At 50.1% G+C, this 23,592-nt stretch overlaps 1 protein-coding gene across 2 annotated transcripts in view; it reads left to right on the top strand.

Annotated features, from left to right (window-relative positions):
• Nucleotides 1-23,592, top strand: part of LOC147452824 (hyperosmolality-gated Ca2+ permeable channel 1.7-like) — a 176,404-nt gene that overhangs the window by 102,857 nt on the left and 49,955 nt on the right. The gene's annotated exons all lie outside the window — the stretch shown is intronic.

Genomic DNA, 23,592 nt, shown 5'->3' with positions numbered 1-23,592 from the left:
TGCGAAGAAGGCAAACAGTCTGAAAGAGTGCCTCTACCAACATCGGTGGTGCAGCCAGCTCAGCTCTAATAATGTCGTGTGGAACTGATGGCTTGCTGCGAATCATCTTGGAGATCATAATAATCTGTGGCCTCTCTATCTGTGTCCATACTGAGTCTGCCAGTCCCGGTCCCCAAATGGTCGAGGCATACATGAGTGCAGGTGTGACCAGTGTGTCAAAGAGCCACCCCTTCGTCCGGGGCTCCTGGAAGTGGGCCTGGTGGCACTGTCTCTCCATCAGAGCTAGTGATGCGTATCCTCTGGTAAGTCTATCTCTGCCTGCCTGTGTCATGGAGAAGGTCCCTGATGCTGCGGTGAATGTAACCCCCAGATATACATATAAGCCTGTCACTTCTATATCCCCTCCAACTACTGTAAATCTACTCTATCGACGAATCTGAGCCAATGTATGAAATATGAGAACCTTGGTCTTGCCAAGGTTCACCGTGAGTCCTCTCTGTGAGCAGAAATCATCTAGCGCCTGCAAATGTAGTTGTAGTCCCTCTGCTGTCTCTGACATCAGGACAATATCATCTGCATATAAGAGTATGTGTACAGTAGTCCCTGCAATATCCACACCCTCTCCACCCCTGTGCAAGATGAAGTCTACAATCTTGTCAATGTATAGACCAAAGAGTGTAGGTGATAGGGGGCAACCTTGTTTCACACCAATGGTGCTCACAAGGGTGTCAGATAATCCACCCGGGCATCTCACTCTGCCAGATACATGCTCATACAATGCATAGATCCCCCATGCCATCTCCTCTCCAATCCCAAGCGCAGCCAGACATCAGAAAAGTCTCTCTCTAGGTACTGTGTCAAATGCTTTGCGGAAGTCAACGAAGCAGCAATATAATCTCCTCTTCCTCACCCGTGTCTGGTCGATCAGACAACGAAGGGTGAAGATATGATCAATAGTAGAGAAAGCTCGGCGGAAGCCTGCCTGTCCTGGTGTCCTCATGCCCTCTCCCTCTGCTAGAGAACTGAGCTCCTCCTCTAAAACCGCGCCATATAGTTTGGCCAGTATAGGACCAATCATGATAGTGCGATATGTGCTAGGATCCATGGCATCCCCAGATTTGTGGATAGGCACGATGGTGTGCGCTGTCCACGACTCTAGGAATCCCTCTGAAAGCGCGCGGTTGAAGAGGTGGGCAATGAGTGGTGCCAATGCATCACAGCCATATATAAGATGCTCTGCCTGTAGGCCTGCCTGATCTCTAGCCCTCCCATGCTGTAGGTGGGATATAGCTTTCTTCACCATGTGGGTGGTGAAGAAAGTAGATGATGTGGGTCGGGTAGCCGATGGCGTAGGTATGGGTGGCTGTCCTGGGATCTCGTATAAGCTCTCGTCATATCTGTGCCATGCCGATGGGTCCTGAATAGGAGTGGATGGCCTGGGAGGTCTGATCCGACGCCATGCCTCAGCACTATTCTTGCTCATGAGTAAATGATAGATGTCCCAATACTGGTGCTCCTCCCACTCCCGTCTTTTACGACGGGTAAGTGTCTGCATCTTGCGCTGAGCCTGGCGATGTGTAATCTCCCCTCTGATCTCCAGTATATGTAGGTGTCTGCGTAGATCTCAACATTCGTCGTCGTACCACCTGTTTTGTGGCATAGTGCCAGTGCGTGGAGGGTGTGTGTGTATGCGATGTGGGAAACTTTGAGTGGCTGACTCGTGTAAGATGGATGTAATGTGTGTGGTGAGTGTGTCCAGAGGGGCTGTGGGGTCTAAGTGTATAAGGTGCTCATGCAGGTGATGTATATAAACAGGAGTGAGCTCATGAGTGAAAGAAATGGTAGTGTAAGTGTGAGGGGGGGAGGCGGGGGGGTCAGCAAGCTGTGTAGCAAAAAGGGAGAATGTGAGATAAGTATGATCCGCCCCTATCGGTGTGCGTGCAACGCTGAAGGAGTGTATAAGCTCTGTTGTCTGGGTAGAGCCCAACAAATAGTCTACTGTGCTCTCTCCGCCACTGTGTGGGAAGCAAGTGAATCCCCCAGAATCTGGCCACCTTGCCATCCCGTTATAAATAACGAGATGGTGCCTGCTGCCAAGCTCAAGAAGGTGTCTGCCATATCCAGTGTTGTCCTGTCCCCCATCTGCAGACACTCTACTCACCCTCATGTCCTCTGCATCAAGTGCCCTCATGATCTCCGGCTGCTCCATATCATAGATCTCACACTGTCGGCTCTGTGTCCTCCCGTTGAAGTCCCCCATGAGGAGGACTTCCCCGAGTGATGTGTAGTGAGAAATGTCCTCCGACAGTCGGGAGTAGGGGTCCTGGATAGCATATCGTGATCCATGTGGTGAAAAGTAGCATATGGCAATGTATAGCCCTCTCTCGTGGGTGAACTCTAGCCGTACCCACATATAGCATGCCTCCTCGTCTCTACTCATCACTTGTATCCGGTTGTGTAAGCTCTGTTTGAATAGTATGGCCACCCCTCCTGACCCCCGAGCTGTACTCTGTCTGGTGATGGTCCTGTAAATCGACTCCCACTGGAATCTTGTGACTACAGGTAGTCCTCTCTCTGGGCTCTCATGTGTCTCCGTAAAACATACAAAGTCATGCTCATTGATGATCTCCTCTAGGCGCTCCGGATGTGTCCATATAGAACCATTGCAGTTCCAGACTGCCCCTCTGAGTGGTGTCTCCTGTGCTAGTGTATGTGTCTCATAGGTCTCGAATCCCTATGAGATTGGGCGGCCGTCGATGAAGATTCTACCATCTCGAAAGAAGGCCTTTTTACCTTCTTTCCGTGCCTGAAGGACCCTGGGCATGCATGATTTCCTGTGCTCGATCTGCATCCTAGTGAGGTCCTCGTCCATAAAGATATGGCCGCCTTGGAGGCCTCGTAAGAGCACCCTTTTGCGAAAAAAGGTGGTGCGGTCCTCATCTCCTCGTAACTGCATGATCAACGGGCGAGCTCGAGTGGTGTCACGGCCGGCTCGCCATGCCTTTGTAAAAGGCATAGTCTCTTTGTAGCCTAGTTGGCTACAAAGCTCTCGTGCATCCTCCTCTGCTGAAGGTCCCTCTTTAAGGCCAGTGATCCTAACATTGTGTTTCCTCATCTGGCGCAATCACTCCTCCTCGAGAGTAAGCTGAACCCTCAAGTGCTCTCCCATGTGAACCTCCTCGCATACCTCCTTCTTGATATTCTTTTTAACTACTTCCACCCATCCCGATTGTGTGGCCTCCATTTCTGTCTGGATCTCTTCTTTGATGTCTGCTTTCCATTTATTTTTTATCTCTACTTCTATGTCTTCGAAGCTCGAGATTTCCCCCTCTTCCCTCGGGATCCGGAGGTGGTTGATGCTTTCTTGTATACGGTGTATCTCCGTGTTGGAGGTGTCATGGAGTTCTTCGAATGCTTTCTTCCAGGCCTCCTTTTCTTCTGTGAGGCCTCTGATGTTATCCTCCATCTGCTTCATCTTTTCCGTCATCCTCCTTACTTCGGCGTTCAGTGCCTTGTCCGCATCTTTCTTGGCCTGTGTGATAGCTCTGGCTATCATGTCCTCCACTTCTTTCCTGTCAAGAGGTGCCATGGTCGAGCTCGAGGAGGCGAGGCTGAGCGCACGGGAAGCCTAGTGTTTACAGCCCATCCCCTTGAATGTTGAGAGAGAGAGTGAGTACCTGCGTGTTGCCCTGTTGCAAATTTCTGTGCAAGGCTGCAGCTGGGTGTGTTGTTGCTGCGGGTATGCACGTCAGTCGCTGCAGGTGCTGAAGGTGCTATGCTGCCGCTGACCTTGCTACCCCACAGGCCCAGCGCGCTGCTCTCCACTGCAGGTCGTCACCTGCCCAGCGTGCAGCTCATCCCCAACAACAGCAGCACGTCGTCACCTCCACAGCACGCAACTCGTCACCTCAGCAGCAGTAGGTCGTCCCCTCCACAGGCCAGCTCGCGCTAAGAGAGAGAGAGAGAGAGAGAGAGAGAGAGAGAGAGAGGGAAAAACAGCCTGCTGCTGACTGCTGCGTGAACCCTAAAACAGGCCTGTCTGCTGCGCGAACCCTAAAAAACAGGCCTCTGTTTGCTGCGCGAACCCTAAAAACAGCTTGTTACTGCTGTGCAAACCCCAAAACAGGCCTCTGTCTGCTGCGTGAACCCTAAAAACAGCTTGTTACTGCTGCGCGAACCCTAAAACAGACCTCTATCTGCTGCGCAAACCCTAAAAACAGAGCACAGAGAGAGAGAGAGAGAGAGAGAGAGAGAGAGAGAGAGAGAAAGAAAGAAAGATTTTTTACGTCTATGTCAGGCCGAAATCGGCCTATGAGACAAATCAAATGTACATGGTGTGTATGTCATCCGTCTATCGGAGAGAGAGAGAGAGAGAGAGAGAGAGAGAGAAATGAAATGTTATATTAAACGTCTTCAAAAGGCCAGAATGACCTATGAGACCAAACTGATACAAAAGTGGTGAATCTGTTACAATGTCTGGGTACCTTAGTACTAAAGTACTAAGTGTGAAAGAGTGAAAATAAATGTGAAAAACTAAATACAAAGTAGTAAATAGACTTCTTAGGAGCATTCTAGGTGTCTGGCTAGAATGCTTCTAATCCTTTGTTGTAGTCTCCTCCGATGGAGTGTGCTTCTGCATCTTGGTTGTGGTCGTCTCGATTTCCTAAGCTCAGTCGCTCTGTCAATTAGGGTGCCTTTGGTATGAATATTGGTACTCCTTTGTGCTGGCTGTTGGCCTCTTGTTTCTCCTGCTTCTCTCGATCCGAAGAAATCTGTGATCTGCCTCTGAGGTTGTAGTGCTCTTTGTCCTCTCATTAGATTATCCCTGTGCCGATGTAGTTCCAGTAGGTACAAGCCTAAGAATCTTTGATCTTGGTATTGCATGATTCTATCTAGAGGTCCAAAGCCTTCTTTAAAGAGGCAATGAAAACGCCCCCGTATCTCATAGTATACTGTGCAATGGCATATATAGTGTAATTCTGTCTCCGGCTCCATCCCACACAACTTGCAAATTCTGCTCTCAGGTGGGATTCCCCTAAATTTGCCAAATTCAATTTCCAACTGGTGTGAGGATGTGCGAATCTGACCAATAGCACATCTCAAACCATGAGACAGGTGGGTATCCATGTAACTCGGGCGAATCACAAATCCATCTTTAGATAGTTGTAGGAAGTTTTCTTTGTATTCGGCCATCTTCGTGTCTAGTTCTTGTGTAGGGTCTACCCATGTCCTCTTAGTATCCAACTATATAAGATCCTGTCGGATGATTTTATTAATCTCTGTTCGTGTAATTGCCAGTGATGGAGCCTCAAGAGAGTATTGGAAGGGGGGTAATCTTTCCATACTGAACCCATGTCTTTGAAACCACGAGGACAGTTGCGCATACCAGCATGATGTATCCCCTTTCATTGCTAATTGTCGAGAGGATTCGAGGGCCAGTTTAGTATATCAGCAATTATTTGTATCCCACAAACCATGTATAAAGGACACTGATCTGGTAAGAGCTTCAATTTCTAACGGAGGGGCCGCTAGTTCTGCTCGGGTAATCGCGTGTGGTACGGAGGCCTTGGCTCTAATCATTCGGGAAATCATAGATACCAGAGGTCTGTCCATTGACTTCCAATTATCCTGATCCACAGATGGTCCCCAAATCTGGACCCCATAAAGCATAGCCGAAGCCACCACAATATCAAAAAGCCAAAGTTTTGTTCGTGGTTCCTGAAACTGCACTTGTGAACACATCCTCTCCAACCCTCCCAAGGCCGCAGAGGCTCTGGATAATCTAGCATCCGCTGCTTTCTTAAGAGTAAACTTCGGTCCTGCAAATACCACCCCAAGGTATGTGTATGCATCTGTGTACTCTACTGTATCCTGGCCATATGTAAATGTAGGTGCCAATCTCCTAACCCACTGCGGAGAGAGAGAGAGAGAGAGAGAGAGAGAGAGAGAGAGAGAGAGAAATGAAATGAAATGTTATATTAACGTCTTCAAAAGGCCAAAGTGACCTATGAGACCAGAAAGTTACAATGCGGTGTATCTAATACAAAGTCAGATTAACAAAATAAATTAAACTAGGATAACAAAATATAAATACTGCGGGATCCTAAACTAAGCAGTACAATGTGAAGACAATATGGGAGGGGAGTAGAGATCCATCTTCATCTGCACTCTGGACGACGAAAGAGTATGGCTTGAATCCTTTGCTGTAGCCTCCCTCAAAATTGTATAGCTCCTCCTCCATCGGGGTCGTCTAGATCTCCCTAGCTCCAATGCTCGGTCTATGAGAATGCCAGTAGTGCGGGTAGACCTCTCCACCGTTGGCTGCTCCTCTGTCTGTTCTTCTGGGTGTACAATATCTAGTGTAAAGAAATCTGTGATCCGTCTCTGGGGATGTCTCTCTTCAGCTCTCCTCAGTAAAGTTTCTCTATGCATGTGTAACTCAAGTAGATATAGCCCAAGACATCTTTGATCCTCATAACTCATGACCCTAGATAGAGGCCCAAAACCTTCTCTGAATAGACAATGAAAACGGCCTCGTATCTCATAGTACACTGTGCAATGACATATGTAATGTACTTCTGTCTCTGGTTCTAGATGGCATAAGCGGCATATCCTGCTATCTGCTGGTGTCCCTCTGAATCTGCCAGTCTCAATCTCGAGCTAATGTCAGGACGTGCGTATCTGGCCAATGGCACAACGCAAACCATGCGAAAGATGTGTCCATATAGCTAGGTCGAATCACAAACCCATCCCCCATGAGGTGGAGAAGATGCTCTCTATAGAAAGCCATCTTCGTGCCCAACTCCTATAACGGCTCTATCCATGTCCTCCTCATGTCCAGCTGGATCAGATCCTGACGAATGAGTCTATTAATCTCTACCCGTGTCAGAGACCTCAAGGGTGCCTGTAGAGAGTATTGAAAAGGAGGCAACGTGTCCATGGTTAAACCATGTGTCTGAAACCATGATGCCATATGTGCATACCAGCATGATGTATGCCCATTAAGAGCTAATTGTCTGGAGGACTCTAGAGCCACCCTGGAATATCTGTCTCTGGTAGTATCCCACAGACTGTGTACAAAGGAGACTGATCTGGTAAGCGCCTCAATCTCCATAGGGGGGACAACTAATTCCGCTCGAATGATATCATGCGGTACGGAAACCTTGGCTCTAACCAGCCCAGAAATCATAGATACCAGGGGCTTCTCCATACGCCTCCAACCATCCTGGCCTATAGAAGGTCCCCAAACCTGCACCCCATATAACATAGTAGAGGCAACCAAAGTATCAAAGAGCCATAACTTTGTCCTAGGTTCCTGGAACTGAACCTGCGAACACATCCTCTCCATTCCTCCCAGAGCCGCACCAGCTCTAGTTGTCTAGTCTCTGCTGCTCTTCTCAAAGAAAATCTCGGCCTAGTAAAGACTACCCTCAGGTAAGTGTATGCATCTGTATACTCCACAATCTTTTGACCATATTTGAAAGTAGGTACTGATCTCCTGACCCATTGCGGTGTGGTGTTAAACACCATAACCTTGGTTTTACCTAGGTTTACACACAGTCCACTATCCTCTGCAAAACTGCGTAGTGCATTCAAATGTCGTTGCATACGTTCTGGTGAGTTAGATATCAGCACAATATCATCAGCATATATCAACAATGGGATCCACGTCCTTGCCAGCTGGGCACCCCTATCACCCTCTCTGTGAATGTAATCGGACACCTCATCAACATACATTCCAAATAGAGTAGGAGACAATGGGCAGCCCTGTTTCACTCCAATAGTAGAGTGAACTAAATCAGATACCCCTTCCGGAGTTCGTACATGTCCCACCACTGATCTGTACAAAGCCATAATCCCCCAAATCACCTTTATGGGCACCCCCATCTCCTGCAGTGTGCGCATCAATCGAGCTCTTGGTACCATGTCAAATGATTTGCGAAAATCCACAAAGCTACAATAGATCCGTCTCCTATGTGCTCTGCCCTCCTCAATGATGGCCCTGAGTGCCAGAATATGATCAAGGGTGGAGAAACCCCTCCTGAAGCCGGCCTGACCCTTTGCTCGTACACCCTCGCCCTCTGCCCAATTACTCAAGTGTTTCTCGAGAATAGATGCATACAACCGTGCCAATGTGTGTCCAACCATAATAGTGCGGTAGTTCCCAGGCTCTGTAGGGTCACCAGCCTTGAAGATGGGCACAATATTAGACAACCTCCAAGTCTCAGGTAATCCCTCACGGCACGATTGAACAACACTGCGAGAACCTCCATCAGCATATCCCTGGCATGTATAAAGTGCTCCGCTACTAGACCGTCATGATCATATGCCTTCCCGGTCCTCATCCTGTCGATGGCCCTTTGTACCATCTCAGGTGTAAAGAAAGTGCTCGTTGCTGGGCAAGGCTTGGTGGAGAGAGAGAGAGAGAGAGAGAGAGAGAGAGAGAGAGAGAGAGAGAGAGAGAGAGAGAGAGAGAGAGAGAGAAAGAAAGAAAAGAAAGAAAGATTTTTAACGTCTATGTCAGGCCGAAATCGGCCTATGAGACAAAACAGATGTACATGGTGTGTATGTCATCCGTCTATCGGAAAGACAAATGAAACAAAACTGATACAAAACTGAACTGAATGTAGGTAGTGGAGTATCTGAGGAGGGATGGAGCTCTCTCTCTCTAGGGGTATATGCATGTCTATATGCTCAAGGTAGTACAATCATGAGAATGCATCAAGCTATCTAGCTCCATCCTGTACTAATGGGGGGATGTAAGATGTGGTACATGGGCGGGGCTGGTGCCAAGGCTACCCGGATGAAAGCTGTCGGGTCGGCCCTCATCTGAGCTACTCGCTCCTCAGTGGCACGGCGCTCCCGGGCTCGGATCTCCTCGATCTGTCGGTGGTGGGAGCTCGCGCCCCTGTAGCCTGTGACTCGTGGTCGTCGTCTAGCTCGGCTCACCTCCGCCTGTGGGAGTGTCACTCCCCTCTGAGTGTCTGGTGAGGGAGGGGCGGCAATCCTCTGAAAGAAGTCTGTGAGCTGCGACTGTCTCCCCTCTGTCTGTGTAGCTGTGTGTGGCTGTAGTAGTGTGTCCCGATGGCTCTGTATCTCTAGTAAGAAACGTCCGAGCTGTCTCTGATCTCGAGAGTCCATGATCTCTCGGAGAGTGGGCTGTCCTCTGAATAAGGCCTCATACCTGCCTCTGATCTCAGTGTATGCTCTGCATCTACATACAAAGTGCTCCTCACTCTCCACCTCCTCTGTGCAGGCTCTGCAGACTCGCTCCTCCCTGGGAACACCAGTATGTCTCCCGATCTCAATCTCTAACCTGTGTGAAGCCACTCTCAGCTGACCAATCGCCACCCGTGAGCTATGTGGCATATATGTGTCCATATAGCGTGGTCTCTGTATGAACCCCCCAGACAATATGGTGAGAAACTGGTCTCTGTAATCTGACATCCTCGTCCCCAAGCCAGGTGACTCCCAGACTCTCCTAGTGTATAGCTGCCACAGATCCTGTCTCAATACCAAGTTCCTCTCCCTGCGAGAGAGGTGAATATATGGTGAGTGGGGGTCGTACTGGAATGGTGGTAGGCTCTCCATGTCAAGACCGTGTCCCTCAAACCATGCTCTGACCTGTGAGTACCATGCTCTCTCATGCCCACTCTCTGATAGCTGTATAGCTGCCTCAAATGCTCTACGAGTAAGTCTGTCAGGAGGTAGCTCTCTCATCCTCTGGATGAAGCAGACTGTCTGGAATAGTGCCTCTACAACCATAGGTGGTGTGGTGAGCTCGGCTCTAATAATGTCATGTGGCACTGTCTTCTTGTTGCGGAGCAAGCGTGAGATCATACATACCTGTGGCCTCTCAAGCTGTGTCCACTGGTCAACTGTCAATCCTGGTGCCCATACTGCCGCCGAGTACATCAGGGCCGGGGTGACTAAGGTGTCGAAAAGCCACCCCTTCGTGCGGGGCTCTTGAAAGTGTGCCTGGTGGCACCTCCGCTCTAGCATGGTCAGAGCTGCATATCCTCGGGTGAGCCTGTCAGCAGCAGCCTGCCTCATAGTGAAGGGTCCTGGTAGGCTGGTGAATGTGATGCCAAGGTAGACATAGGAGGTGACTACATCAACCTGTCCTCCTGCTGCTGTGAAGGTGGCAGCGCTCCTCACTGCATTGGATGTGTGAAAGATCATGACCTTGGTTTTGCCAAGGTTCACAGTCAACCCCCTGTGTGTGCTGAATTCGTCCAAGGCCTCAAGATGGCGTTGCAAGCCCTCAGGTGACTCTGAAATCAACACAATATCATCAGCATATAACATGATGTGGACCGGAGTACCTGCCAAGTCGCTCCCCTCTCCCCCTGCTCGCAGTATGTAGTCGGAGATCTCGTCGATGTAGAGCCCAAAGAGTGTCGGGGAGAGTGGGCATCCTTGCTTAACACCAATGGTGCTAGCAATGGTCTCTGAAAAACCGCCTGGGCAACGAACTCGGCCCGTCACCCTCTCGTAGAGAGTATATATGGCCCAAATCATCTCTGTTGGTACCCCAATGCTGTGAAGGCGCTGGAAGAGTCTCTCGCGTGGGACTGTGTCAAAGGCCTTGCGGAAATCCACAAAGCAGCAGTAAAGCCTCTTCTTCCGCGCCTTTGCCCCATCAATGAGGCAGCGCAGAACGAAGATGTGATCAGTGGTGGAGAAAGCTCGTCTGAAACCTGCCTGGCCTGGAGCTCGTAAACCCTCGGTCTCTGCGTAGCGGCTGAGCTGTGCCTCAAGTACTGCTCCATATAGCTTGGCCATCGTGTGGCCAATCATGATAGTCCTGTAGTTCCCTGGGTCCAGGGTGTCGCCTGATTTGTGGATAGGCACTATGGTGTGCTGTGTCCACTCCTCTGGGAAGCCCTCCCCTATAGCCCGGTTGAAGACATGTGCAATCAACAGGGCTATAGTGGAGGCCGCATAAATGATGTGCTCACTCTGTAATCCAGTATGGTCAGCTGATCGTCTGTGCTGCATGCGGTGTATGGCCCTCTCTACCATCTCTGCTGTAAAGAAGGAGGAGCACGTAGGGTGTGGCCCGTGTGGCTGTGGGATAGGAGGCTGCCCTGGCACCTCATAAAGTCGCTCTGCATAATCATGCCATATCTGTGGATCCTCAATAGCTGTAGTCGGACGTGGCTCGCGCAGGGTGCGCCATGCCGTCGCGCTATCCATGCTCATGAATAGGCGGTATAGCTCAAGCTCCTGTGCCTCTTCGAATGCTCGCCGCTTTTGGCGTGTCAGCGTCTTCATATGCCGTCTGGCCTCTCTCTCTGTGATCTCTCCTAAGGCTCGCCGTGCACGGAGGCGTCGGTATAGCTCTCTGCACTCATCATCATACCAGCGGTTCTGAGGCATAGTCCCGGGAGGGGGAGTGCGTCCTGTGTGAGTGGTGTGTGGAAAAGAGCTAATAGCTGAAGTGTGGAGAACGGAAGAGATATGTGATGTGAGAACTGAGAGTGGTGTGGATGGGTGGAGGAGGCATAGGCCATGCTCAACCTCGGCCGAGTAAAGAGGGGCTAGCTCATGTGTGAAATGGATGGTGGTGTGTGGAGTGTGTGCTGTGGAGCTGTGTGGGATGGTATCTCCGGTGATGGAGAAAGAGAGGTATGTGTGGTCGGCTCCGATGGGTATGGGTGGAATGGTGAAGGATGTGATAAGGTGTGTAGCCTCCCTGGGTCCCAGAATATAGTCGACTGTACTCCCCCCTCCCTCTGTAACTCCATGTGGCATACAAGTCAGGCCCCCTGAGGTGGGCCACTGGGCCATCCCGTTATAAATAACGAGACGGTGCTGGGAGCCAAGTCGAAGTAGATGTCGTCCGTAGGCTGTGACTGGAGCTCTGTCTGCTGTATCTCTCATAGTAGCCTCCTCATCTAGAGTGTGTAGTGCCTCTGGGTCCTCGTGGTCATATGCCTCACACTGCTCACTGCGCGTACGAGCATTGAAGTCTCCCATAAGGAAGACTTCACCCAGTGTGGAGTACTCCATACTCTCCTCTGTGAGGCATGCGTACGGTGACTCCTGCTCAATAGGGGCGAATCTGGAGCCTGTGGGAGCAAAGTAGCAAAGGGCAATGTAGACGATCCTGTCTCGTGAGAGCTCGAGGCGAATCCACATGTAGCGGGCCTGTGGGTCCCGGGCAACAATCTGTAGTCTGTTGTGAAGCCCCTGTCTAAAGAGTATGGCCACTCCTCCTGAACCGCGAGTGGTGTGCTGGCGCATACATCCCCGATGTAGAGACTCCCACTGGAATCCATGTATCCGTGGTAACCCTCTCTCTAGGCTCTCGTGTGTCTCTGTAAGTAGAATGATGTCTCGACCTCTCATCACCTCCTCAAGTCTCTCTGGGTGTGTCCATAGGTCTCCATTGCAATTCCAAACCGTGACATGAATCTCCTCGTGTGTCCCATAGGCCGCGAGTCCCTATGCGATGGTCTTGCCATCAATGATGACCCTGCCATCTCGATATACTGCCTTCTTCCCTTCTTTGCGGGCTTGGTGGACTCTAGGCATGCACGCGCGACGGTGATCTTGTTGCATCTTTGTGAGGTCATCATCAAGATAAATCGGGGGGCCTTCTAGCCCTCTCAAGATGACCCTCTTTCGGAGGAAAGAAGTTCGAGACTCCTCGGAGGCGAATTGGAGGATGAGAGCTCTCTTCTTTGGATCTTTGCCGGCTCTCCAAACTTTGGAGAAAGGGATCTCTTCTTCCTTGTATCCCACTTTCTTGCATAAAGCTTTCCCATCGCTCTCGGGTGTAGACCCTTCTTCTTCTTTGATGCCGGTCACTCGCACATTGAGACGGCGAGCTTGTCGCATCTTCTCCTCCTCAATGGTTGTGTACGATGAGTACCTCATCTTTTTGGGCTTCCTCTCTTGCTACCTTCTTGATATTCTTTTTGACCACTTCGACCCATCCTTCTTTGGTGGCCTCTAATTTGTCCTCAATGCTTGCGGTGAGGGCTTTGGTGATCTCCTCCTTGAGGGCTTCCTTAGCCTCCTCTTTAATCTCTCCTTCCTCGGGGGTGAGGGATGTGATGGAAGCATGAAGGAGATCGATTTGTGCTTTCATCTCTTCTTGCTCTTTCCTCCATCTCTCCCTCTCCTTCTCGTTCTCCCGTTCCCTTCTCTCCTTCTCCTCTTTGAGGTTTTGGATTTCCGCTCTCATGTCCTCCTTCTCTTCGTTCCATAGCTTGATGAAGGTGGCTTTCTCCTCCCTCCATATCTCTCTCTCCATCCACCATTCTTTCATGTCCTTCTCCAATTGTGCAAGCCTCTTGTTCGTGAGCATGAAGGTTGTCTTCATTGTCGATGTCGGCGTCTTGATGGTGGGGGAAGACATGGTTGTCTTCGAAGCTACCCTCTCTTCATATTGTGAAGAAGAGGGGAGAAGGGGAAAAGAGGGAGTACGTGTGTGTATGCGTGTATGCGTGTATTATGTGTGTGGGTATGTATCCGTGTGTGTGTGTGTGTGAGAGAGAGAGAGAGAGAGAGAGAGAGAGAAAGAGAGATGGCTGCGTGATGGGGAGCGAGTAGGGGCTGCGTGAGGGGGAAGCTGGAGGGGGGCTGCGCGAGGGGAAGAGAGGGAGTACGTGTGCAGCAAGGAGAGGCAGTTCAGCAGCAGCAGCAGGTATAACAGCGGCAGCAACAGGAGGATACCGGGGGTGCTGTGCAGGTGGGGTGGGCGCGTTGAGTAGCTGGGGTGACACAGCAGCGCGCAGCACAGTAGTAATGTGCCTGGGGCAGCACAGCAGCAGGTACGCGCGCTGGTGCAGCAGGAGGAGGGCGCTGGTGCAGCAGGTACGCGAGAGAGAGAGAGAGAGAGAGAGAGAGAGAGAGAGAGAGAGAGAGTCCAAGCTTCACTTTGGGTCTTGCTTTTACCATTCGCCAGTCTCGCCCATTCTTCATGGCGGCTTTGCCAATCTCGAGTGCTACACACGGTGCTCCATCACCACTTGCTTGTCGCGTGGACTGCACTGGCGACCTATTGACACGCATTGACTCCAAAGTACAACACTTGGCTCAGCATGCCTTGGTTGGCCGGATGATTGGACAGTCTCCACCTCAATCTTCTATACGTGATTGGTGTCAGACTGCATTGGGCACTACTCAGGGACGGATCTCGGAGCTTACATTCCTTGGTAGGGGCATATTCATGGTACGTCTTTCAGATCCCGCCACTGCCTCAGCTCTCCTGGCTCGCTCTCCGATACTCTCTGATCACAGGATGATATACTTGACGAGGTGGTATCCCGAGTTTTCCACTAAGGAGTTTGACAATCGACACCTTATTCCCAGATTCCCTCTGATGCTCTCCTTCCCGGATATGCCTCTCCATTTTATTGATGAGCATCTGCTTCAGATGATTGCTGCTCATTTTGGCACGGTAGTTCCAGGATCCTGCATCTTCTCCTCTGGCCCACCTCGCATTCAGGTCTTGGTGTTTAGGGATACTTCATTACCAGATACAGTTACTATGGCTGTGCGCGATCGAGACTACTCTCTCCGAATGGTAGTCACTGGCCGCCCAGGACAGTGCTTAGGTTGTCACGAGATGGGACACTTGGCGCGAGATTGCCCCACCCTGCCACGCCATCGGCAGCCGGCTCGTGGCAGTCATGCTCAGCCACGTGGTCAGCGTCAACAGCCGGTTCCTCCTGCTAGTACTCAAGCACCTCAGCAGCCTACAGGCGCTCCTCGAGCTCCGACCTCCCGTGTTCCTCCCTCTGCTTCAGCTCCCACTGAGGCAGCATGGCAGACAATGGGTCGTAATCATTCCTTCCGTCCTCGTCAGCAAGCAACAACGCATGCAGCCCCCAGTGTTACCTCTCCTGCTCCCTCTCAAGTTTCCACCACCCCCTTACCCCCTGCCTCTCCTCGCCATTCTTCTTCTTCGGCACAGAATCACTTACCTCTGCTACCAGCTCCTCCTTCACCTGCAGTTCCCCTGCCCGCTCCTTCCCCTCTTCCCGAGGTCCCTGTTCCCATGCAGATGGATCATTCACCGCTACTACCTCTCCCTTCTCCTCCTCTTCCTCTCGCCCTTACTCTCCCCCCTCCACCTTCTGGTCCTCCCCCTCCCCCAGCAACTCATACTTATGTCCCATGCAGTTTTCTCAGCTTTTGCCCTCTTTCTTGGGGCACTCATCGGGCTGAGATGTGCGGTGACTCAGAAGGGCCATTGCGGGTGCAGCTATACCTTATGCATCACAAGACAGGTTGTGTTCCCTCTTTAATAGGCAGTCGCTCTCAGCCTACCCATTCCTTTTTCCTTCCATTCCACGCTGCTCAGGAATGGTCCGAGGATCAGGTTCTACATTTTGTGCACGCACAGACTATGGCTCAGCTTCATTTATGGTTGTCTACTTCCGCTCCTGATGTTTTGTCTCCTCACTACCCTTCATGTATTGGTGCTATGGAGTGGAGTGATGTTTATGCTTGCTATTTATTGCCTATGGTCATTCATGTATCCTCAGATCTGGTGCTTCCTATGTCTATGCGCATTTGGGGTGTCAAAGCTGCAGCATCCGTAATGCAATGTAAACAAGCTGAGGTCCGCAGTTGGTGCAATGAGACACCATGTCTTAGAGAGGGCTTGCGGGTTGCTTTCCTACCGCTTGAAGCTCACCCCTTGGATGGCCCAGCTGCCTCCAAGAAGATGCCCAGCTAGTCAGATGCTCTACAAATTCTTCCATGCAGTCTATGGATTTACATGTAGTTTCTTCGAATGCTAATGGTTTACAGACTTCTCCGGTAAGAGGTTCCCGTAAGCTTTTACTTCGCAGAGATTTACACGCTCATGTAGTGGGCACTGTGGATATATTACTAGTACAGGAGCATAAGATTGCCACTCCGTTTGGCAATCTCATGCCCTCGGGCGCCCGCACTTTTTAGGAGCCTGCTCTGGGCCTTCATGGACAGAGTTGTTGTGTATGCATCTCAGTGGGGCCACGTTACTTGGCCTCAATTCAGCAGCATGGTACCCTTGTCGCTGGCAGAGCAGTCTATGTTTCTATTCGGATTCGGGAATCTATCATTGGTTTTATGTCAGTCTATGCACCCACTACTCCTCGGGAGAGGGCTACTTTTTGGTCCTCCTTGGCTGCTGTTCTACCTGCTGTAGACTCTTGGGTTGTTGGAGGCGACTTCAACAACGTTGAGAGCGACTATGATTGGCGAGCCATCACACCTCCAGTTCTATCATCCATTTCTCCCGATGAGCAGCCAGCTTGGGATCGATTTCTTCTAGCTATTCAAGGTGTTGATGCCTGGCACATACCCTCTTTTGGTCACCACCCTGCTACACTTCATTACTCGTGGGGGTTTCAGAGACAGAAGGGGAGATTATTAGAGCGACTTGATCGTTTTTACATTGGCCCTTGGGCAGCAGCTCTAGGTGGATTTACTACTATTTGGAGAGGGACTAGCCTCTCAGATCATTTACCCATCTCATTGTTTATCTCCTTCACTAGATCCTCTGCACAGAGACGAGGCTGCCGCATCCATGACAGTGTTCTCACCACTCAAGTATTGCAGCAGCAGATTCGTGACTTATGGTCCACGGGTGCTTCTTATTGTGGTCCCCCTGGAGAGTTTCTTGCTGATTGCATTACTCAGTCTAGTATTTACTGCCGTGATCAGACTTCTATTATTCATCGTCAGTTGAGAGTACGCGAGTCTGATCTTCACATTCCTCTTGGTTCCACTCAGCGCTTGCTTGAGTAGTGGCCTCAAGATGCTTATCTCGCTGCTAGACAGACAGATCTCACAGAGGAGATTCGTCGCGTACAGGAGGCTAGGTCTGAGTTCACTCATCATGCTTCAGTATCTCATTGGATAGCTAAAGCTGATCGAATGAATAAAGAGCGACTTCTTCGCTGCGCATAAAGAGCGCCCTCCTGGCACCACCCTTCGGACTTTGTGCGATGCTCAGGGGACACTACATATGCATCCTGATGTTATTCTTGATATGTCTGCAGATTATTTTGAGACATTGTTCACTGCTGATGTATGCACTACTGAGGTTTTACTTGCCCGTGAGCAGATCTGGCATCACACTCGACACCGTTGTACAGACACTATGGCAGAGATCTTGTTGGCACCCTTTACACTTGTAGAGCTCCATGCTGCTATAGAGAGTCTTGATCCATCCTCTGTCCAGGAGAGGATGGCCTCACTAGAGCTTTCTTTTTGACATATTGGGATGTATTGCACATACCACTGCTTCGCGGTTGTCAGGACATCTTTGCATCAGGATATATGCATCCGGATTTTTGTTCAGGTCTCATATCTCTTATTCCGAAGGGGGGTGACACCACTCAGCTCCGACAGTGGAGACCTATTACCCTACTCCCTTCGGTCTATAAGATATTAGCGTTACTGATCAGCCATCGCTTGGGACCGTTCTTACCAGACATTATTCATACTTCTCAGACAGGCTTTGTCATGGATCAATGCATCCTGGATAATATCTTCACTTTTTATGAGGCAGTAGAGTGGGCCAGATCATCTTTTGAACCTCTCCCTTTTTTCATCCTTGACTTCGAGAAAGCATACGATCGTGTTGAGTGGGACTTTCTCGAAGGATCATTAGCCAGGATGGGTTTCCCTTTAGGACTGCCAGCAGTGCTATTACTATTGGTGGCCGTGTCAGTCGCAGTTTTGAGCTTTCTCGATCTGTCCGTCAGGGGTGTCCTTTAGCATCATATCTGTATTTGTTTGTAGGAGAGACTATGTCCGACTTTCTTCGTGCTCAGAGTCATGCATTTCGTGGCTTGACCATGCCAGTACCTACAGCTCCGGACCTTATCGATCAGGAGTTTGCTGATGACACTATGCTAATGTTGTGCTATTTGCTAGCTGCTCTTGATGCCATGCGGGAGGCCCTAGAGGTTTTTTGCATTGCCAGTGGTGCACGCATTAACTGGCATAAATCCTATGGGTTACTGGTTGGCAGTGATGACATACCTACTTGGGGATAGCTGACGGTTTCACATGGCTGTAGCCGGGTCAGACATGCAGATATATGGGCTTTCAGGTTGGATTTGATGTTTCCTCACAGCAGCAGTTTGCACCCGTACTACAGTCTATTCGTGGGAAGCTATGCCATTGGTCTTCACGTCATCTGTCGTTGGCTGGCCGTGCATTGGTCGCCAACCAGGTCATTCTGGCTACAGTATGGTATACGGCTTCCTGTTGGATGCTGCATTCTGGTGTGAGAGCTCAGCTCCGCCGACTAGTGTGGAACTTTTTATGGAGTGGCACAGATGGGACTACTGATACTCGTGCTCGAGTTCGCTGGTCCACGATTATTCGTCCTAGGTCAAAGGGAGGCCTTGGCATTATTGATCTAGAGTTACAGAGCCGCGCCCTTCTTACCAAGCTTATTGTTCGGGGTCTTTTTCCCGGCCAAGAACCTTTCTTCAGGCCGCTCTTTGCAAAGTGACTCCACTCCTCGGCACTAGAGATGGTCATACTTGGCATACAGGGTATCGTTTTCTCTTTACGGATGCCCCCTTGTCCACCACCACCCTCTCACCCTTCATTCGATCGCTCCTTCAGATTTGGGTTTCCATGCGACGGGCTATCATACGCTCACCTCCCTCATGTCGTGAGGAGATTGAGCGCCAGCCTCTCATTTGGAATGCTGCAGTTCTTGATTCTTCGATTAATCCACCCCGTCAGCTTGGAGAGAGGACTCACATTGGTTGGGCTCCTTGGGACACTGGCCCTGCTGCCTCTATGCGGTTGTTTCATGAGACACGTATGCTGGATGCAGATTTTGTGGCAGAACATTATGACATTGGTCGCGGGGTGACAGACAGACTACTTGAGATTGATTCCGCGGTTTCTTCATAGTGGGATGTAGTCATGCGAGGCACGGTTCAGATGCCTCCCCATTGTGGCTGGGAAGGCCTCTTTGCTTATAGCACTCTCTTATTAGTTCGTTTAGACACCATGCTATTCACAGTTGATACTGACTACTCTCAAGGGATTCATGCTAGATTGACATATGATGCCACCTCTCCGCACCTCGTCTCCCCCGGCACTCGATGGGAGGCCATACAAGTAGTTGGCTCCCGCGGGAAGCGTCGTTGTGTTGACCCCCGTTTCGCTTCCGCTGATGCTGCACTTTGGAGGCTTTGGGTGTGGGAGGGTCGTGCCCTATCTCAGCTTGATTGGGACCCAAGAGAGTGGCATTGGCCTCACTCTGACCCCACCGGTGCACCTGTATCATTCTTTGAGTACACTGTCAGGATTGGAAGGTTAGCATTGATGAGACAGCAACCAAAGCAGCCCACTCGTATGCGTTTCTGGTTACATTCAGGTCTCTCCCATGCCCATCTACAACAGTTTTGGTCCGCCATCTGGGATTTACATGCGGCTCGTCGTATTTCTTTTTTCATGTGGATGATTGCACATGCAGGACTTCCAGTTGGGACTTGGCTAGCTACTATGGGTCATGATCCGTTATGTACTCGCTGTCCTTTGCGACTACCTGAGTCACCTGCACACTGTCTTTGGTCATGCTCAACTTCCCATGTAGTGTGGCTTGCAGTTTGCTTTTTACTTAGCAGAGCGGGTGTTTAGCATGGATTTCTCACTTGGGGATCTGTCTCATGGTTGATGCCGATGCCCGGCCCGCATCTTTTCTACGAGGGCTCAGACACAGATCCAGTCTTAATGCTTACCTCGACTGGTTATCGGCGAGGGACTTTGGCTATGCTACCACAGATAACTTGGCAGGGGGATTCTCAGACACGTGATGAAGTTTTTTCAGTCATCACTCGTATTACACTATGGAATGTTTGGAGAGCTCGTTGTCTTCACATTCTAAGTGCCGCGCCACAGCTCCTTCAGGATACCCTCACTGCCATTTGGCTGGACATCATTCACACTCTGATTTGGCAGTGGGATTCTTCCTCAGGTACATCTCGAGTAGCCGAGGCTTGCCGATTTGCCTTCCTTCGGCGTTGGGCCCGATCCCCACTCTTCTTCACACTTACAGGTCGCCAGATTACGTGGCATTATGCCCCTCCTCGGTGGTTTCTCCTCCACTCATCACACCGACCACCATGAGATTGTTCTAGTCGAGTTGTCACTATAGTGGTTCTCATCCTTACATTCAGCTTGTACACCCCACTTGATAGGCTATTTTGGCATCCGCTCGGGATTATATTGTACTCAGTATTGTACAGCCCTGACTTTTTCAAAAAAAGAGAGACAGAGAGAGAGAGAGAGAGAGAGAGAGAGAGAGAGAGAGAGAGAGAGAGATGAATGAAATGAAATGTTATATTAACGTCTTCAAAAGGCCAAAGTGACCTATGAGACCAGAAAGTTACAATGTGGTGGATCTGATACAAATTCAGAGTAACAAGATGACAAAAAAGAAATGACAAATGTCACAATAAAATACTATGGAATCCTAAACTACTAGGTGTGAACTAAGCAGCTAGCTGGGATAGCTAGATCACAAGAGATCCAACATCGGTCGCTGGCGGATCTCATCAATCTCCTCCATGGTCAGTAGTCTGACTGGGCGTCGTGCATGTCGAGCCAAAGTGATCCGAATCCTCTAATGCAGCCTCCGTCGATGCTGTGTAGTCCTCCGCAATTGTGGGTGTCTGGATCTCCCCAGCTCAGCCGTTCGGTCGATAAGTGTGCCTCTGGTGTGAGGCGACGAGCTCTGCTGTGGTAGTAACTCCTCCGGGTGTCCAGAGGCAGCTCTAAAGAAATCTGTGATCTGTCTCTAAGATTGGCTAGCCTCTCCTCTCACCAAGCTCTCTCTCTCTGTCTGTGCAGCTCGAGCAAAAACAAACCCAAGCATCTCTGATCCTCGTACTCCATGACTCTGGAGAATGGTCCAAAGCCCTCTCTGAACAAGCAATGGAAGCGGCCTCGTATCTCGTAGTAGATGGGGCAGTGGCATGTGTAGTGCAACTCTGTCTCAGGCTCGATGTCACACAGGGGGAATGTCCCGGCCTCTGCTGGTACTCCGTTGTATCTCCCAGTCTCGATCCGCAGCTAGTGTGAAGATGTGCGTATCTGGCCGATAGCACATCGTATCCCATGAGACAAGTGGGTGTCCATGTATCTGGGCCTCGTCACAAAACCATCAACCGTAAGCTGGAGGAGATGCTCTCTGTAGAAAGCCATCTTCGTGCCCGGCTCCTGAGCTGGCTGTATCCATGTCCTCCTGGTGTCTAGCTGAGTCAAGTCCTGGCGGATGAGCCTGGTGATCTCGGACTGTGTAAGAGTCAGAGAGGGTGCATCCAGTAAATACTGGAAGGGAGGCAATATGTCTATGCTGAACCCATGCGCCTGAAACCATGATGTCATCTCCCCATACGAGCATGCTGTATCTCCGTGCATGGCTAACTGTCGAGAGGACTGAAGTGCAAGGCGGGCATATCTGTCTCTGGGAAGTTCCCACATGCGGTGTATGAAGGAGACAGATCTGGTGAGCGCCTCAACCACTAGTGGGGGGGCAGCTAGCTCTGCTCGAACAGTAGCACGTGGTACTGAAGCCTTGGCTCTAATGAGCCGCGAGATCATAGAGACCAGAGGCTTCTTCATGTCCCCCCATCCATCACTCCGGCCTGTCCTCCCGTGATGATCCAATGAAGGTCCCCAAATGTCAGCTCCATAAAGCAATGCAGAAGCCACCAGAGTGTCAAAGAGCCAAAGCTTCGTCCGAGGCACGTGAAACTGAACCTGTGAACACATCCTTTCCAATCTACCCAATGCTGGCTCCATAGGGTCTCCCGACTTGAAGATACGTACAATAGTAGATAGGCTCCAAGTATTAGGCAAGCCCTCACATATGGCACGGTTAAACATCACTGCTAGAAGCTCTGCTAGTAGATCTCTGGCATGTGTGAAATGCTCAACCACTAAACCATCATGATCGTATGCTCTCCCAGTCCTCATCTTGTCAATGGCCTTCCTCACCATCTCCGCGGTGAAAAAAGCACATGTGTGTGGGCATGGATCGGGAGGGTCGGGAACGGGGGGCTGCTCAGCAACTGTGTACAGAGATGATGCGTACTGGCCCCAGTCCTCTGTAGAAGTGATGGCGGGGGGGGGGGGGGGGGGGGGGAGAGTGCTCCTGAAAGAGCCGCCATGCCTCACGTGAGTCCTGACTCAAGAATAGCTGATATAGATCCTGCTTTAGGCGAGCCAAAAATGCCCTCTTCTTCCGCCGCACTAGGCCTCGGAAGTCAATCTGTGACTGTTTGTGAGTGATGTCCCCCAAAAGCACCTCCCTCTGAAGTCTAGCTCTAGTGTCCCGGCATTCCTAATCATACCAACTGTTCTGGGGCATGCTCCCTGAGCGGCGTCTATGCTTAGGCTGGGTATGTGGGTATGCCTCTATTGATGCATCATGTAGTGTCTGTGTCAATATAGTAGGAAGCTCTTCCGGAGGTCGCCCTGGCTCCTCTGTGCATAGGCGTCTGTAGATCCCATCTATGTATAAAGAGTCCGTCTCCCGTGTGAAGGTGTAGCGAGTAGGGGCTGCTGTCCGTAGCCTATGTGCTACACTAAACTGAAAAGAGACGGTCATCAACACAAGAGCATGATCCACTGCCACACCAATAGGTCTGGGTCCAACCGTGAGATCCTGGATACTAGAGATGAGGCTTGGCAGTGGCATGAAATAATCCATTGTGCTGGCTCCATGTCTGTGTGGAAAGCATGCAAAACCCGCCGAAGCGGGAAATCTCTGTAGGCCATTCAAGATGGCGAATCCATGTGCAGTCCCCATGTCTATCAAGTGTCGTCCATACTCAGTCTGTTCTCCATCTTGTGATAGTCTGGATAGGCCTGTCTCTGTAGCATCCAACTCTCTCAGCATCTCCTCTGAAGTATCATAAAATACTGGCTGATGATTGGCAGTCCTAGTATTGAAATCCCCTAGAATGATGATGTCACCATCTCTAGAGAACTCCCATATGTCATCATCCAAAATAGAGAAAGGGGACTGTCCTCTGGGTGGTGCATAGAGAGAGAGAGAGAGAGAGAGAGAGAGAGAGAGAGAGAGAGAGAGAGGAAATGATATAGTAACGTCTTGAAAAGGCCAAAATGACCTATGAGACGAAGCCGTTACAACATGAAAAGAAAGAGAGAGAGAGAGAGAGAGAGAGAGAGAGAGAGAGAGAGAGAGAGAGAGAGAGAGAAATGAAATGAAATGTTATATTAACGTCTTCAAAAGGCCAAAGTAACCTATGAGACCAGAAAGTTACAATGTGGTGGATCTGATACAAAGTCAGAGTAACAAGATGACAAAAATGAAATGATAGAATGACAAAATAAAATACTATGGAATCCTAAACTGCTATAGAGAGAGAGAGAGAAAGAGAGAGAAATGAAATGTTATATTAACATCTTCAAAAGGCCAAAGTGACCTATGAGACCAGAAAGTTACAATGTGATGGATCTGATACAAAGTCAGAGTAACAAGATGACAAAATGACAGAATGACAAAATAAAATACTATGGAATCCTAAACTGCTAGGTGTAGACTAAGCAGCTAAACAACTAGCTGGGATAGGTATTCACAGGAGA

This window comes from Adiantum capillus-veneris, chromosome 8, assembly GCF_014529385.1.
Source record: "Adiantum capillus-veneris isolate H3 chromosome 8, ASM1452938v2, whole genome shotgun sequence".
NCBI lineage: Eukaryota > Viridiplantae > Streptophyta > Polypodiopsida > Polypodiales > Pteridaceae > Adiantum > Adiantum capillus-veneris.
Note: the sequence above shows the minus strand (reverse complement) of the source record. Positions and strands in the feature narration are given on the sequence as shown.